Source organism: Microcaecilia unicolor, chromosome 3 (genome assembly GCF_901765095.1).
Source record: "Microcaecilia unicolor chromosome 3, aMicUni1.1, whole genome shotgun sequence".
NCBI lineage: Eukaryota > Metazoa > Chordata > Amphibia > Gymnophiona > Siphonopidae > Microcaecilia > Microcaecilia unicolor.
This window is the reverse complement of record NC_044033.1, coordinates 215,167,948-215,187,373: the sequence shown is the minus strand read 5'-3', so window position 1 is coordinate 215,187,373 and position 19,426 is coordinate 215,167,948. Positions and strand designations below refer to the sequence as shown.

At 43.5% G+C, this 19,426-nt stretch overlaps 1 pseudogene; it reads right to left on the bottom strand.

Moving 5' to 3' along the window:
• LOC115464353 overlaps positions 1-19,426 on the bottom strand; it is a 20,063-nt pseudogene extending 637 nt beyond the window's left edge.

The following is a 19,426-nucleotide window of genomic DNA, read 5'->3' as shown; positions in this document are numbered from 1 at the left end:
TAATTTTGCCGCACATCCAGTTTCAGCAACAAAAAAAAATGCCTTTTTTTCCAGGCACGCTGGAAAACTGACCTGCACGCATTCAAACCACCGCAGGCCACTTTTAGGCACGCATTAGCAAAAGAGCCCCTCAGATTCTTTTTTGTCTATATCTCACAAGTGTTTATGTTTCTAATATTATGGAGTGTGAGGATAACAGGGTGAAGAAGTACCTCCATATAAGTCACTTAAACCACTTTGGTTGTACCACACAGGGCCGCCGAGAGACTGAGCCAGGCCCGGGGCAAGGCTGCCCCCCCAATCCCTACCACTGTCACCTCCCTCTCCTGCTCTCAGGCCGCCGGCACCGCAGTCCCCAGTCTTCACCCGCCCACCCCCAGCCCCGTCGACAACCCCCCTCCGTCCGCCACCATGACCGAGCCCCCTGCATTCAAATCGGCAGCGCCTACCTCCGTGTGAAAGCGGCACATCGCCTCCCTTCCGGCCTTCCCACACTGTGTCCCGCCCTCATCACTTCCTGTTTCCGCGAGGGTGGGGCACAGAGAAGGGGGGGCCCGAAGGGAGGCGATCTGTCGCTTTCATACGGAGGTGAGGCGCTGCCAATTTGAATACAGGGGGCCCAGTCACGGTGGCAGACGGAGGGGGGCTATTGACAGAGCCGAGGACAGGCAGGTGAGACCAGGGACTGCAGCGCTGGCGGTCTGGGAGCAGGAGAAGGAGAGAGAATTTTGTCCCCCCCTTGCCCCCCCTCTCGGCGGCCCTGGTACCACAGAAAGGCAGTATATTAAATCCATGACCCTTGACCCAAGAAGTGAATAGGACAGCACGTGATTCTCGCCAGCACAGGTGTGTGAGAGTGTGTCCCATCATCCCTCAGTCCCTTGCAGATGTGCAGGTCCCACAGTGACATTACAGGGTTGCTATTTCTTATACAGTGAGAGAGATTAGAACACAGCCATACCTGCTCAGGGTAGCCCTTTGCATCCTAGAGGAGAAAAGACAGATTATTACATTTATATCCTACAGATTATACAGCAGCAATGGAAAATAAGGAGGGACCTTTTTATTGGACTAACTTATTTCTTGATTTGCTTTCAGAAGCCTAAACCTCCTTCCTGAGGTCAAGACAAACATAATAAAGGAGATGAAATGGGTTCCCTTATAAAGAAAGGTTAAAATATATTAGGGATCTTCAGTCTGGAGAAAAGACGAGAGAGGGGATATGATAAGATCTATAAAATCATGAGTGGGGTGGAATGGGTAAATAGGGAGTGAGTTTTCTTTTTTTTCATCTCTTCAAACTAGGTGACACTCCATGAAACTAACAAGTAGCACATTTAAAATAAATCAGTGAAAGTCTTTTTCCATTTCATTGACGCACAATTACATTGTGGAATTTGTTACAAGATGAGGAGATTAAAGCGTGTAATATAGAGAAGTTCCTGGAGGAGAAGTCCATAACGAATCAGTAGCCAGGCAGACTTAGGGAAAACTACTATTGATTGCTTGGGAATGAGAAGCAAGGGATGAATCTGCTCTGAGATCCGCCAGTAACCTCTCAGTGACCCAAACGGGTATTTATTGAGGATCCACTGTGTTCCACCAATACACACATACATCACTTAATATCTTTTTGGCCTTCCATTGATCCATACCAAATTTACCAGTCTACGATGATCGGGACAAGGATACTTTTCATGACTGCACAGATTTCATGGGTACATATGAGCAGTTAGGCCACCTAATAATTATCGGAAATGGCCTCCAAGCTGTATCATATTTTCTGCACATCTATCAGGCTCATGAAGGGGTATTTATTTCTTTACATTTGTCTCACATCCTTTTCAGTAGTAGCTCAAGGTGAGTTAACATTCAGGCAATCTAGGTATTTCCCTGTCACCAGAAGGCTTACAATCTTTCTTCCTTTTATCTCTTTCCACATTCTCTCTTGTCTCTGTGTGTCTCCTCTTCTCCCTTTCAGTATGGTTTGATCTCTTCTCTTGATGTACCTTTCTACCCTTCACCTTCACTGGAGGTATTTCCTCTCCTTTTCTTACTCCACAATTTATCTTCCTATCTCCGCTCCCCCCACCCCCCCTCTTCACCATGTTTCTTCCACCTCCCATACCTCTCACCTCCCTTCTCTCTATTCTCTCAAATACAAAGTGAGATTGGAAGTCCTCTGGGGACAGGAAAATCCTTACTGTAGCTGAATATAACTGCAAAAAAAAGTGGAGGTGCACAGGATTCCTATGAAAGTCAATTGGACGAGAGAGAGGGAGTAGGACAAGCTGGCTCTTTCCAAACAACGAGGGAGACGTGTATGTAATTCCAAATCTTTATTGGAAAACACCAAATGACTCGACACAGCTGCTGTGTTTTGGCGCCAAAGCACCTGCCTCAGGAGTCTTGAGATATAATAGATTGATGTTACCTGGTTTCAGGCTATTAATACAAGGAACAAAGGTACTGTTGAAAACCCATGATTTTCAACACTACAATTGTTCCTTGTATTAATAACCTGAAACAAGGTAACATCAATCTAATACTGAAAAAGGTGTGAGCAAAATCTAAATAAATAAATATTACACCTCAAGACTCCTGAGGCAGGCGCTTTGGTGCCAAAACACAGCAGCTGTGTTGAGTCATTTGGGGATCCTTTTACAAAGGCGCACTGAAAAATGGCTTGTGGTAGTGTACAGTTTCCGCATGGGTTTTGGGCGCGTGCCAATCCATTTTTTTAGCGCTCCTGTAAAAAAGGTCTCTTTTATGTTCCCTGAAAATGGACGTGCGGCAAAATCAAAATTGTCGTATGTCCATTTTTGGGTCTGACACCTTACTGCCAGCCATTGACCTAGCGGTAAAGAATCCGGGCGGTAATGACCTACGCGCTTCAAATGCCACTTGGCGTGCAACCGTTCTGCGCGTCCGAAAAGAAAAAATATTTTTCAGACGTGTGTATCAGACGTGCGCCAAAAATGAAATTACCGCAAAAACCACACGGTAGTCGGGCGGTAACTCCATTTTGGAGCATGTTGGGCTCACATAGACGCTTACGTGGCTTAGTAAAAGGGGCCCTAGGTGTTTTCCAATAAAGATTTGGAATTACATACACGTCTCCCTTGTTGTTTGGAAAGAGCTAACCATAACTCACCATGAGATACAACTGAAACAGATGAGCTAAGTCAAAATCAATAAATAAATTGGAGCTTTTCAATTGATTCCACCGTGTGCTTTTTATTATTGACCAGGAATTCTTGATAGAGCAGCTGAAGAAAAAAGTGACTGATCATGTGAGTCATATGGCAGAATGTGGAAGATAGAAGCGGCTGTACGGGGAATGACTTGGAAAGGCATTGGAGCCTATGAAGGAGATGAGACACCACTGAAAGAGGGAGAGCAGACGGAGCAGGGGTTGACGGTATGAGAGACTGACAGGCGAAACAATAGGACCTGGTACATTCATTTGTTAATGGCAAAGATTCTGTTCTAGGTATTAAATATCAGATGAATTGGGGGCCCAGCTCCATACTGGAGTCTCACCTTCAGTAACTCAGTTGCTGACTGCTGACACTTCTCCTCTATGTCCAAGATCAAGTTCTTGAGAAAGGAATTTGGATGTTCTACTTGAGTCACATTATCCCAGATCTTCTGTAGAATCTCCTTCTCTTCCTCTTCCAGCCTTGTGAGAAGGCTCTGCTGCTCCTCATTCAGAAACTGGTGGAGCTCTTCAAATTCAGACTGGATTTTCTCTCTCTTGATCTTTGTCTCATGCTACATTCGAGAGATCAAAACCACAAAGAAGAAATTTCAGTGTCCTTCTTGTGTAGAGTCCAAGACAAAAACAAGACAAACAAGGTTAGGATTCACACAAAATCAAATATAACCAAGCAGGAGAAACAGAAGAAGGACCAGGAGGATTGCAGAGCTTCAGGAACACAGGAGAGGGGCAGAACAGCAGAGCAAACCATGCACAGCAGACAATCAGACAATGAACAAGAAGGGGGCAGCCAGAGGCTAGGGGGAAATACATCAACCAATCAGGGTGGCCCCTGCTTAGCCAATTAAGATACAGAAGAACATTATAGGTACACAGTCATCAGTAACCCGATTGGACAGCAATCACCAATTAAGAAATAGCATTCACTGCCTTCAACTCTCACAGTGTACAAGTTTTAACAGTGGCCCATGCCTTGCACATGAGAATCTACTGCAATACCCTGGAGATGGCATCACCTGACCATCATTGACTACCTTTTATTTAGTTACAGGGTCTTTTACTTAGGTGTGCTGGCGTTTTTTCTGCGTGTTAAAAATAGGCACACGCTAAATGCCCATAGGAATACATAGGTGTCTTTAGCATTTAGCATGCACCTATTTTTAACATGCACAAAAAACGCCAGCACACCTAAGTAAAAGACCCCCTCAGTTTTTTGAAAGGACAATAAGCATACACACAGGAGAATACAATATAGTTAAACATCCGAACCACAGTATAGAAAAAGGATAGAAAACAAAGGTTAAATCAGTAAGTAGCTGTCCAACAGTGAACCCACTACCAGAGAGAAAGACCTTCACCCACTCCCTTGATCAGTATCAAATGCCTGACCAAAGAGCCAGATTCTTAGCACAGTTTTAAATTCTTTTAATGAAGGTTCAAAAGCAAATTATTCCAGGTGAAAGGAGCCAAAAAATACAAAGCAGAGTTAGTATCTTGTAGTTTCAAGTCATGCTTCTTTCGGACTAGGAAGAATTAGATGATAGTTGTTAATACTACTACTACTACTTAACATTTCTAGAGTGCTACTAGGGTTACGCAGCACTGTACAATTTAACAAAGAGAGACAGTCCCTGCTCAAAGAGCTTACAATCTAATAGACAAGTGAACGGTCGGTCCGACAGGGGCAGTCAAATTGGGGCAGTCTGGATTCACTGAACGGTAAGGGTTAGGTGCCGAACGCAGCATTGAAGAGGTGGGCTTTAAGCAAAGACTTGAAGACGGGCAGGGAGGGGGCTTGGCGTAAGGGCTCAGGAAGGTTGTTACAAGCATAGGGTGAGGCGAGGCAGAATGAGCGGAGCCTGGAGTTAATAGACTGGAGAACCCGTGAGGGAGTACATGGAATGGTGAGAGCAGCAAGATAGTCTGGCAAGCCCATTTTGAATGCTTTGAAAGCAAAAAATGCAATTTTGTAAGTGATTCTTTGCACTACCGGCAACCGATGATTTTTTCTAAATAATGGAATAACGTGATCCGATTTCTTTGCACGACACAATAATCGGACACCTATGTTCTGTACAGTCTGTCGTTTTTTCAGTAATGAACGTGAAGGACCCATGTAGATAATATTGCAATAGTCCAACCTTGTAATGAGGAGGGAGAGTATAAGTCCATGGAATATATCAACGTCAAAGAAATGTCTCACTGAGGGTATTTTGCAATAAGTTCAAATTTTGGGTTCCCCAGCAAAATTTTGCAGAAGCACCCCAAGAGCAATAGGGCTCATCTTTCTCTCATCTCGGAGCAATTGAAGATCAGGATTCTTAGTTCCTCTTTGTTCCTTCTCTCCTTCCCCCATGCCAGAAAGCTTTTATTGAGGTTGGCAGTAGATGTTCAAGGTGAACATTGAACTTACCTCAAACTTGGCAGGAGATGCACATGATCACCACCATCTTCTGTTGCCACAGGGCCAAGTTTTGTAATAAGAAGATGATGTACTTAAGTGCTCTTCTTACCGCTGGCCCAAAGAAGAGGGTTAGGAGGTGCCACACTTTGCCTCTGCAGTTACCAGTCCCTGGGTCCCTTATTCACTGGGTGGTATTCACACCACTGCTTCATGTATGTGTATAGTAGATGGTAATTTACTATCTACACTGTTCTGCTTTAGGTTCTTTCGAATATATCTCTGTCAGACATATACTATAGAGGTGGTCAAAGGTTATTACAAAAACTTTATTCAAATAAGTAAATCATAAATCATACATCACTGCTTGAGTTGCAGACATCATCTTCTGCCAGCGACTGGGAGGTTCCGATGCAGTCAGACAGAGAGTCTCATCGGGCACACGGGGCCTGGACAGCACGTCTGCTCCCGTTCTGAAAAACCCTCTGTCCGCCCTTAGCTCCCATGTTTTATACTGACCAATAAACATGATCTCATCATTTAATTGAATAAGGCTGACGTGTATTTAAGGATATGATAGTTTCATAATGCATCCCCAGGAACTGGCCAGGTTTCCAGAGATTCATGTGAAACATCCTCCTTAGCCCTAAGCATGTTGTCATTCCACTTAGTACAAATTACTTCATTTAATATGATAATGCTATCAATTGCTGACCTGAGAGTCTATTATGTATTTTCAAGAGAGCATTAACTATGATAACAATACTTAGGCAGAACTCAATGTCAAGCTCAAACTTTTTCATTACATGTACAAACACAATGAGTTCTAAACTAGTGTACTAATTAATTGAGTTTTGAAGGCTTAATAGGAACAAAGGGGCCCTTTTACTAAGGCACAGGAGGGCTAACGCGAGGGTAGCACATGCCAAATCGGCACTACTCTTGGGCTAGCGCGTGCACCCAGCGGTAATTCTGAGTTTGGCGTGCGCCGAATCCCGTGGTAGAAAATAATTTTCTGTTCTCTACCACTGGGGGTGTTGCTGGTAGTAATCAGCAGTTGGCGCGTACTGCATGGTTACCGCACGGGTAGCGCGTGAGCCCTTACTGCAAGATCAATGGGTGGCGGTATGGGCTCAGGCCGTAAATAGGCGTACGCTAGTTTTAATTTCAGCACACGCCCATTTCCCAGCCCATTAGAAAAAAGCCCATTTTCCCCAGCCGTGGTAAAAAATGGCCCAGTGCGCGTCCAAAACACACGCCCACACTGCCGCAGGCCACTTTTACTGCGGCTTAGTAAAAGGGCCCCAATGAAAGCAATTCAGAAAGCATCTGAGAGGGAGACATGGAGGGGCATTTTCGAACGAAACATCCAAGTTGGGATTTGGACGTCTTTGTAAAACGTCCAAATCTGGGGGGGGGGGGGGGAGGCGGGGAAATCCGTATTTTCGAAAAAGATGGACGTCCATCTTTCATTTCGAAAATACCAAGGACATCCTTGGATTTGGACGTCCTTAGACATGGACGTCTTTGACTTCCCGGCGATTTTCGAAACCAAAGATGTCCATGTCAAAAACATCCTAATGCAAGTCATTTGGACATGGGAGGAGCCAGCATTTGTAGTGCACTGGTCCCCCTGACATGCCAGGACACCAACCAGGCACCCTAGGGGGCACTGCAGTGGACTTCATAAATTGCTCCCAGAAATATAGCTCCCTTATATTATGCTGAGCCCCCCCAACCCCCCCAAGCCCCCCCCCCACTACCCACAAATGTACACCACTACCATAGCCCTTATGGGTGAAGGGGGGCACCTAGATGTGGGTACAGTGGGTTTGTGGTGGGTTTTGGAGGGCTCACTGTTTCCTCCACAAATGTAACAGGTAGGGGGGGTATGGGCCTGGGTCCGCCTGCCTGAAGTGCACTGCACCCACTAAAACTGCTCCAGGGACCTGCATGCGCTGTCATGGACCTGAGTATGACATCTCAGGCTGGCAATCAATATTTTTAAAGATGTTTTTTGAGGGTGGGAGGAGGTTAGTGACCACTGGGGGAGTAACGGGAGGTCATCCCCAATTCCCTCTGATGGTCATCTGGTCATTTCAGGCACCTTTTTATGCCTTATTTGTAAAAAAAACATGTCCGGGTGAAAACGTCCAAGTTTTAACTTTAGGACATCCCTGCTTTTTTTGATTATGGCTCAAAGACGTCCAAGTGTTAGGTACACCCAAGCCCCGCCTTCACCACGCCTCCGACATGCCCCCTTGAAATTTGGACGTCCCTGCGACGGACTTCAGTTATAGATGTCCAAAATTGGGTTTTAACTATACCGATTTGGACGTCTCTGGGAGATGGACGTCCATGTTCCGATTTATGTCAGAAGATGGACGTCCATCTCTTTCGAAAAGGAGCCTGACAGTCACTTACCATCAGCTTCTCAGCTTTCTGCTCTTCACTGAATTTAAATTTCAGAATCTCATTCAGCTTCTTCCTCAAAGGCCTCAGGTGAATTTCAAATTTCTCATATGAACAATAACCATATCTATTTTAGATCCTGCATCACACATAGGGCACCAGCAATACTTCCACCAAATAACCCCAAATGGGTTAGAGACACATATTAATATTGATAATTGGCGTATGTTAATCAGAGAATAAAAAATTACCTCAGCAGCCATTTCTGCCCTAGTTGTACTCAATTCTAGGCTACAAGCCCACCTTTTTGAGGCTGTTTATAACTTCTAACTCCTATTCACCTGTCCAGTATCTATGCTTGTTTTAATCATTTCCACAATGAGTAATTCCCTAATCCCTTATTTACCTGTTTGTCTTGAATAGATTGTATTCAATGTGGAACAGGGTCTGTCTCATTCGAGTTCAGTGAACAGCACTGCATGTGTCTAGCAGAGCTATAGAAATGATAAGTAGTAGTAACAGTAATATGACATAAAACTTTTAATCATCAGTATTCAAACAAAAGGGAGAGAAACCTTTAAGATAAATTGCTTTGCAGATATATATAGTCTCAATTTTCTAAGAAGCTGGATCAGCTGGGTCAGACCAGTGGTCCATCTAGTCCAGTATCTTGTTTTCCAAGCAGTGGACAAGCCAGATCATAAGTACCTGGCAGAAACCCAAATCGTGGCAACATTCCATACGATTGAAGACCTATCTCTTTGACAAAACATACCGCAAGGATCAAAACATATAAATCCCATATACATCATAACAATGCCTCAAGATATTACCCCACGTACTCCATGTCCCCGTACTCTCTCCCATTCAATATCTACCCACAGATAAAAACTGTCTACCCCATCGCTCACTTGCTATTATTCGATCAGCGTAGTAATTCCCCTACACCATATCCTTTAGTTTCTACGCCCCAAAGGCGACTGATCTGACTCTGTCTTCCTTAACTATTCACAATGTAACCCATAATCGTAATGTAAGAAACTGTATTTCCATCATTTACAATGTATTGTAAGCCACACTGAGCCCGCAAATAGGTGAGAAAATGTGGGATACAAATGCAATTAAATAAATAAATACTACAAATCCTATGGCAAGAAGTTACTTCCCATGACTGTCTCAACAGCACACTATGGCCTTTTCCTCCAAGAATTTGTCCAAATCTTTTTAAAATCCAGATACGCTAACTGCTGTTACCACCTCCTTCGGCAAAGTGTTCCAGAGCTTAACTATTTGTTGAGTGAAAAAATATTTCCTCCTATTTGTTTTAAAAGTATTTCCATGTAACTTCTTCTAGTGTCCCCTAGTCTTTGTACTTTTGGAACGAGTAAAAAATCGATTTACTTCTACTCGTTCTGCACCACTCAGGATTTTGTAGATGTCAATCATATCACTCGTCAACCATCTCTTTTCCAAGCTGAAGAGCCCTAACCTCTTTAACCTTTCCTCATATGAGAGGAGTTCCCTCCCCTTTATCATTTTGGTTGCTCTTCTTTGAATCTTTTCTCATTCCGCTATATCTTTTTTGAGATATGGCGACCAGAACTGAATGCAATACTCAAGGAGCGGACCCACAAACAACGCATAAACAGAGGCAGAGAGCTCTCAATTTTCAAAAATTGTTCTAAAATAAAGATTTTTAATAGACATAAATGTGATGATGTTACCTGGGAGGAGGAGGGGGTCTGTCAGATATGCCAGATGGTCGGATTAGCGAAGGTTGGATAATCAAGACCAAGTTGTTAAGCAGAGTAGAAATAATCAAAGACTATTCAAAATTTTTGAGAAAAGTTTTTTGAGTAAAGTATGTAATTGAGGTTGCAGTTTACCAGAGCCAGGAACTCCCAAAGTACAATTAAAAAGGAAATTTTTAAGCAGCTGGATGAATGACGATTTAGCCAGATAACTCCCAAAGCTACAAGAGACAAATGTTTTGACTATTAGGAACAGTAGAAATTTAGAATGATTAACCAGGCAGAGGAGACTGTCACCCTCCCAAATGTTTCTTCACTCAACGTGTAATTAACTCTGGAATTCGTTGCCAGAGAATGTGGTAAAGGTGGTTAGCTTAGCAGGGTTTTAAAAGGGTCTAGATGGCTTCCTAAAGGAAAAGTTCATAGACCATTATTAAATTGACTTGGGGAAAATCCACTGCTTATTTCTGGGATAAGCAGCATAAAATATATTGAACTTTTTTGAGATCTTGCCAAGTATTTGTGACCTGGATTGGCCACTGTTGGAAACAGGATGCTGGGCTTGATGGACCTTTGGTCTGTCCCAGTGTGGCAATACTTATGTACTTATATATTCTAGAATACTAGGATAAGTTGCCATTTACACGACATCAGGATTCTATACCCTCTGCAGGTAACTGCATGACACGTTCATGCCCCTCCCCCTGTGAATGCCCCTTGCAGCTAGGCAGTATGTTACCTGTGCACAGAGATTGCAGAATCTTGCTGAGCACATAAGAGCTAGTACTCTATAATCTTAACACACAAATAGGGGGAAATTCTATATATGGGACTAGACTCTACGTATGGCACCTAAAAAAATCCACGTTGAAAAATATACGCCCAGGCATACTCTTTAGGCATACTTTATAGAATACGCCTAAATCTCTGCGCAGTTTATAGAATACGCTGAGCGCCCGTCTGTGTGACTAAATTTTTAGTGGGCAGTTCCGCCAAGTAAAACATGGTGTAAATGCCGACGCCTAAATTAGGCGCGGACTGGATGTATTCTGTAACAACGCACATAGATTTTAGAAATGCCCATGATCCGCCCATATTTATTGGATTGAAGTAAAAAAATAGGTATCATGATAAACTTTGAAGGATTCACGGAGGAGCAAGTCTCCCGCATTCTACAGCAGCCAGCCCTGTTAGATGATGAGGCTGGGGGTACCTCCCAGAGCTCATGGACTGATTGCCTTAATCAATATAAGAGATTGACAAGAGCAGAGTTACACGGAAGTACTTTGGTGCAATATTTGAAAAAATCCATGATTCCAAGGGGTTTGCGGGTCATCAAAGAACCTAAGATGTTTACATCAGATAAGGAATTTGTTGATAAACGGGTGGCGATTCTAAATAAATGTAGCCGGGATCTGATGGTATTGATAGTAGAAAAAACAAGTGTTACCGAAGGTGAGATTAAATAGCAAATAAATAGATTGGAGAAGCAATTAAAGGTGACTTATTCTACTGAGGAATACGAGAAACAACATGCGGAATTATTAAGAAATATTAATACGTTTAAAGATTCTATTCGACAAGTAAAAATTAAAAAATATAAGAGAGATGAGAGAGATTATCTTCAGGATAAAGCATATTCATGGAAAAATAAATATCCGTTACATGATGAAAGAAGAGTGGGACAGAGTTTTGAAAACTCTTCAGGAGATTCGGATGGCAGTAGCGATGATGGACGAGATAGAAGAATGGTTCGGATTAACGAACAATAGGAGCGCCCTTTAGATCGGGGACGTGGCCAAGGTACACGCAGAGGTCGTTTGAAGAATCAAATGGACAGAGGCTCGACCAACAGAGGGACATATTAAAAACAGATAGTTCCATACTATCGCAGAGGTTGCCTTTACTGAGGATCAAAGAGCAGTCCTAAATTTGGGATTGGGGTTTGTACCCGCCATTTATTATGACCCCTTTAAGACAAGAGTAGTGATTTACCAATATGTCAGGCTACTTCAAATTAAAGTTTTTTCCATGATCATGCAGCGAGTACTGATATTTCAGTGGTAAAGCCTAAGTCTAAATGGTATCCGCAAACGATGGACCCGGTGATTCATACTTTTTTGAAATTGGTCCTTTCAGATTTATTGAAGATTGAAAACGATCCTTCAAAACGATGGATAATACACAATCTGTCGAAAAGTGAATCTATAGCCCTTAAAGAGTTACGAAGGAATCCTGATTTATATATTCAACGGGCGGATAAAGGAGAAGCGGTGACTATCCAGCCCGTATATATGTATGAAGCAGAGGCTAGAGACATCTTAGTGATGTAAACTTCTATACCCCTCTGACGGGAGACCCTACGGTGGAGATTGGTGTACAAATTGAACAGATTGTGGAGGATGCGTTAATGAGAGGAATGTTAACTCAGAAAGAAGCTGGGTTCTTGGTAAATAAGACTCTTCTGTTCCATACATTTACTTCCTGCCTAAAGTACATAAGAACTGTAAGACACCACCAGGTAGACCTATAGTGTCTACAATAAATTCAGTTCTTGAGCCGTTTGTCAAAATTTGTGGACATTTTTTCTTTTACCTATGGTCAAAGAGATTAAATCATATGTTAAAGATTCGACGGAGATGCTACGTTATTTAGAAGAAATTATGATATTCCCGATGAAGCATGGTTTGTTACCATGGATGTATCCCCTTTATATACGAACATCCCTCAAAATGCGGCTTTGGAGGTTATTAGGGAGAATCTGGAAAACGCACTTCCTCTCCACGTATTTCGACGGCATTTTTATTGGAGCTGGCTACATTGGTGGTTAAAAGAAACTATTTTTGGGACAATGGTACATTTTATGCTCAACATCATGGGGTAGCCATGGGAGCTACGTTAGCCCCTCGGTAGCTGCGCTATATATGGCAGCGTTTGAAGAAAAATTTATATATCATCTAGTAGATTTTCATCAGTGAGAATATGGAAAAGGTTTCTGGATGCCATTTTTGTAATTTGGACCGGCTCTGAATCATCGCTGGCTGAATTTATAGAATGGATAAATACCTTGAATCTAGATTTTAAATTTACTGCCGTGTTTGATCAAAAGAGTATTAATTTTTTGGATATTCATATGAGAAAACATGCAGGAAAAATTGTTACATCTATTTACCGTAAGGATACGGATCGAAATAATTACATCCATTTTGCAAGTTCTCATCCGTACCATTTAAGAAGTAATCTACCCATTGGACAGTTTCTACGATTGAGACGTTTATGCTCTTCATTAACCGAATTTAAAGCTCAAGCGGAGATATTAAAAGCATGTTTTAGAGAGCGAGGTTATCCTGAAAAGATCTTAAAGCGGGCCTACTTGTGCGCAAAGTTTGCACAAAGAAATGTATTGCTGCAAGAACATCATGATGTGGGGAATGAAGAAGAAATATTAATATGCGTTCTTCCCTTTTCATCTTTGGCAAAGTTTGTTGTTCAATCAATTATGACTAACTGGCATGTGGTGCAAGTAGATGGTATGTTTTTGGAAAAACCTGTAATAGCCTTCTCTAGATCAAAAAATATTGAATTACTTTCAAAGAAGAAGAAGAAAAGACATTTGCTAGAGTTATGAATCCTCAGCATACTTCTTTGTGGTAATTGCCAATGGTGCAGTCAAACGATAAGTGGCCCTGAATGGCAGGATCCTCAGACTAAACAAGTACTTCTAAATCGCGTCCCTGTAACGTCTTGTTTAACAGCTATGGTGGTTTACGTGATAATATGCCCGTGTGAGAAGATATATGTGGGCAGGATGTAAACGACCGGTAAAAATCCGGTTAAATGAACATATATCGGATTTAAAACCAATAAGAGGAAGCTCCACTTGTACAACATTGGTTCGGAGTGTAACCATAAAATTGCAGATATAAAATGGAGAATCATTGATCACGTTCAAGTTGGGTGGGAGGGTGGTAATGTTGAAGCATTTGAATTATAAAGAACAATCGTGGATTTTTGCTTTAACTCTATGCAACCGAAGGGGTTTTAACTCGGGAAATTGAATGGATGTCAGTAATTTGAATACGGAGGAGGAGTTTATTAGATGAGCTCTGGGATTGGTGGAACAAATACTGACGTAATGAAGTTGGGGAAACCCCCTATTTAAAGCGTTAGAATGCCGCGGCCATTTGAAACATAAAAAGAAAGCAGGAAGTTGTTTCCAGGCTCGATTGAGGTATTTATATTGTATGAATGGGTTGTCGATGATGGGAAATGTTTAAGTACTAATATATTTTTCATCTATAGGAGATAGATCTTGATACAGCACTAATTGCGAAACGTGAATTCATGTCGGTAATATGCTCTCCGAGATGAATGACCAGTTCTGAAATGAAGATTGAAGGAGTATATATTGAGACTACTTTTAAAAGCTAAGTGCTTCTGTTTTGAATATTTAAAAATAGAGAAGAATAAAAAGTGAAAAGGATATATATTTAAGGTTTGATAGTAAAATGGATCAAAGAGGAATATCTGCCCACCATAAAAGTGCCTGGCTCATGTTATTAAGCCTGTGTGGTGGTGACAGAGACACCTGAGGGATCCTATACCAGGGGCGTAGCTACGGGTGGGCCTGGAGGGCCCAGACCACCCAATTTAGCCTAGGCCCGCCCACCCAGAGTCCGAGTCCATCCCCGTCCGTCCGTATCTTTGAATCCTCGCCTCGCAGCGATGAACTGGCGGGCAGGGGCCCAGTGCGCTGCTCTTCAGTAGTAAAAGCAGCAAACCGGCAGGTTCGAGTCCGTCCTTCGCTTCCCTGCCCTCTCTGCGGGACGCCTTCCTGTGATGTCATTTCCTTTCAGGCAGGGGGACGCAGAGAGGGCAGGGAAGCGAAGGACGGACTCGAACCTGCCGGCTTGCTGCTTTTACTACTGGAGAGTAGCGCCCCGCACGCCAGTTCACCGCTGCAACGTCGGGAGTGGAGTGCAAGTGAGCCAGCCTATGAAGTCCACTGTAAGGAAGCCATTTGGTAAATTTCTGTTTCTTTCCACTCCCCGCGCAGCCGTCGCGTCTCAAACACAGCAAGCAAACCTGTGAGCTGCTGCATCCACGTTGTCGTTCTTTGCCATGAGAGATGCTGCGAAGGGGGAGAGGGGGGGTGGAAAGAAACAGGATGGGGGGGAAATTCTGGCCACAGGAGAGGGGGGCAAGAAAAGAGAGAAGTGACAGGAAGATGCTGGGAGGGGGTGGGGAGAAGAGAGGGAGCAGATGCTGGGCTAGAAGGGTGGAGGGAGAGAGACTGGGAAAGGTGGAACCATGGGGAGAGGCCAAGGGGGTGGCAAGGAAATAAACTCGAGGAGGATGGTGATTACAGGGGAAAGAAATATGGTAATGGGGAATAGATTGAAGATGGAAGGGAATGGATGGCTGGGGAAGTAGAGAGATGGGGAATAGGAGAACTAGTGTGTGAAATGGAAATCTGACAGGTATCTGAAAAGTAAAAAAAGGAAAAGGGGTTAGGATAAAATTTGGGTGGACAGAGAAAAGAAAAAAAAAAAGGAGGAAAGAGCTAAAATGGAAAGGTCAATATGTCAGAGGCAAGTGAAGTGAGGGAATGGAACGAGAGGAGAAAAAGACAAATGGACAGCAGCTGCTTGAAGGAGAAATAGCAGAAAGATTGGAAAGTTCAAAAGAGAAACTGGATCAACATGATGGAAAAAGAAAATGACCAGACAACAAAGGTAGAAAAGGCATTTTATTTTGAATCTTAACTGAAATATGATAGCTTGAGAAATGTGCATAGCGGATGTCACTTTCTCATGAGCTAAAGTGTTTCTGTTTCTATTTTGAGTTGGGGGGTGCTGGGGGAGAGGTGGAGAATAGGGGGAGGAAGGGGGCGGGCAGAGAGAAAATTTTGTGCCCACCCACTTTGGTCTGAGGCCCACCCAAAATTGGCTGTCTGGCTACACCACTGTCCTATACATATGAATACCCTTTACCATTGTTGAAAATGTGTTGAATAGTTGTGAGAGCTGGGTATTATATGAGACATGATCCGCCCATGGTCACACCCCCTTTTTAACTGAGCACCTTAGAATATACGTGCGCCTAAATTCTAATTAATGCCAATTAGTGCCAACAATCGCTTAAGTGGCAATTATTGGTGCTGATTAGCTTGTTAACTAAGTTGTGCACAAATCCTTGAGTTATATAGAGGGGCATAATCGAAAGGGGTGCCCAAGTTTTCCTAAGGACGTCCTCGCAGGACATCCCGGTGAAGGAAATAAAATGGGCGTCCATCTTTCATTTCACTAATACGGTCAGGGACGTGCAAATCGCGAAATTTAGGTCAACCTTAGAGATGGTCGTCCATGATTTTCGGCCATAATGGAAACCGAAGACACCCATCTCAGAAACGACCAAATCCAAGCCATTTGGTCGTGGGAGGAGCCAGCATTCATAGTCCCCCTGACATGCCAGGACACCAACCGGTCACCCTAGGGGGCACTGCAGTGGAATTCACAAATTGCTCCCAGGTGCATAGCTCACTTACCTTGAGGACTGAGCCCCCCAACCCCCCCAAACAACCCACTCCCACAACTGTACACACTACCATAGCCCTAAGGGGTGAAGGGGGGCACCTACATGTGGGTACAGTGGGTTTCTGGTGGGTTTTGAAGGGCTCATTTACCACCACAAGTGTAACAGGGGGGGCAGGATGGGCCTGGGTCCGCTTGCCTGAAGTGAACTGCAGTACCCATAAATCTGCTCCAGGGACCTGCATACTGCTGTCAGGGGAGGTCATCCTTAATTCCCTCTGGTGGTCATCTGGTCAGTTCGGGCACCTTTTGAGGCTTGGTCGTAAAAACAAATGGACCAAGTAAAGTCGCCCAAGTACTCGTCAGGGACGCCCTTCTTTTTCCATTATCAGTCGAGGACGCCCATGTGTTAGGCACGCCCCAGTCCCGCCTTCGCTACACTTCCGACACGCCCCCGTGAATTTTGGTCGTCCCCACAACGGAAAGCAGTGAAGTCGCCCAAAATCGGCTTTCAATTATATCGATTTGGGCGACCTGGGAGAAGGATGCCCATATCCCGATTTGTGTCGAAAGATGGGTGCCTTCTCTTCGAAAATAAGCCTAATAGAAACCGGGGGATGGCGACTAAAGTTGTGTGCTCAATTTTGCACCAATAATTGGCCACTAACAAGCAATTACTGGCACTAATTGGCTCTAATTAGAATTAATGCACAGAACTTGCTTAGCGTTTTTTATAAAGTGGGGTGTGTAAATTCTACCATGTGGATTTCAAAAGGGGGCATGGGCATTGGGAGCTCCTAAGAGTTACGCGCAATGTTAGGAATACGCCCGATCCACCCCTAAGTTAGGCGTGGGCATTTATACCAGGTTTTAGTTGGCGTAAATGGTCACATCTAAATTTAAAATTGCAGGGGCAGACGCTATGCGTATTCTATAAACTGTGCCTAACTTTAGGCAATGTTTATAGGATAGCACTAAACATAGGCAGCCAGAAGCATCACTAACTATTTTCAATTCCGAAGAGAACTGAAAACATACCTCTTCAAAACATTCTGTAGCTAACCACATAAACTATCTAATTCCAACCTCTTCAAATCCTACCTCGTCAAATATGACATGGTCAAACACATAAGCTATTGAGGATTTCACTAAATCTTGACTGCAAAAACTATCGTAACTGCACCAAGCTGTAAAATGTAAGCCATTTTGAACTGGAACTTGTTTTTGGATAACAGTGGATTACAAGAATGCATAAATAAAAGATGGATTATTTTCTTATAAGTGTTTTTTCTATTTTTATAGGTACATCAGTTTGTGTACACCCATGATGTGGTCTTGTGCTGAAACATTGACCTTTCTATACCAGACCCTTATCAAATACAGAGTCAGGAGCTATACATTAATATGTTAAAATAGGATTGTGCAGACAATGAACTGAAAATCCGAAGCCAAGGGTAGTGTAGCACTTCCTGTGCCATGTAGAGTGGAGGAGTGACCTAATGGTTAGAGCACTGGTCTTGTAATCCCGAGGTGGCCTGGTTCAAATCCCACTGCTGCTCCTTGTGATCTTGGGCAAGTCATTTAACCCTCCATTGCCTCAGGTACAAACGTAGATTGTGAGCCCTCCTAGGACAGAGAAATATCCAGAGTACCTGAATGTAACTCACCTTGAGCTACTATTGAAAATGGTGTGAGCAAAATCTAAATACATATATAGAATTTCCCTGAATTAAGGTTATAGGAGGCATAGCCCTAGTGGTTAGTGCAGTGGACTTTGATCCTGGGGAACTGCAGCTGTGACTCTGGGCAAGTCACTTAACCCTCCACTGCCCCAGGTACAAAATAAGCACCTGTAAATAATATGTAAACCACTTTGATGTAACCCTAATCTTTGATCCTGAACACACTGTCGTTGGGGTCATCTTTGACTCTTCTCTCTCCTTCTCTGCTCATATCCAGCAGATTGCCAAGACCTGTCGTTTCTTTCTTTACAACATCCGTAAAATCCGCCCCTTTCTTTCCGAGCACTCTACCAAAACCCTCATCCACACCCTTGTCACCTCTCGTTTAGACTACTGCAATCTGCTTCTTGCTGGCCTCCCACTTAGTCACCTCTCCCCTCTCCAGTCGGTTCAAAACTCTGCTGCCCATCTCATCTTCCACCAGGGTCGCTTTACTCATACTACCCCTCTCCTCAAGACCCTTCACTGGCTCCCTATCCGTTTTCGCATCCTGTTCAACTTCTTCTACTAACCTATAAATGTATTCACTCTGCTGCTCCCCAGTATCTCTCCACACTCGTCCTTCCCTATACCCCTTCCCGTGCACTCCGCTCCATGGATAAATCCTTCTTGTCTGTTCCCTTCTCCACTACTGCCAACTCCAGACTTCGCGCCTTCTGTCTCGCTGCACCCTATGCCTGGAATAAACTTCCTGAGCCCCCCGTTGCCCCATCCTTGGCCACCTTTAAATCTAGACTGAAAGCCCACCTCTTTAACATTGCTTTTGACTCGTAACCACTTGTAACCACTCGCCTCCACCTACCCTCCTCTCTTCCTTCCCGTTCACATTAATTGATTTGATTTGCTTACTCTATTTATTTTTTGTCTATTAGATTGTAAGCAGGGACTGTCTTTCTTCTATGTTTGTGCAGCGCTGCGTATGCCTTGTAGCGCTATAGAAATGCTAAATAGTAGTAGTAGTAGTAGTAATACCGATACACACCTTGTATTTCTGCACAGCCTCCTCTATCAGATCACACTGTGAGATCTGTGATCCTTGCTTTCCTTACAGATGAGACAGATTGGTTTCTGATCCTTTCTGCAGAACAATTTTTAATTTCTCTTCATGCTTCTCGCACAGATTTTCTGCTTGGTTTCTTTCTGTTTTTTCACTATTTCTGTGTTATTGCCAACTGCCTGTTAGGCCTGAGGTTCCTCTGCTGAGATATTTCCCTGCACTGGGGACAGGGGAAGTTTGTTTCTATCCCCACCCAGGACTGACTGATACAGGGAGGACAGAAGTTATGTCCACAATCAATAGTCACCGGATCTGTAAAATAATCCAAACAGATAGAACAAGAAGCTCCTTCTTGCAGACTCTGAGCCAT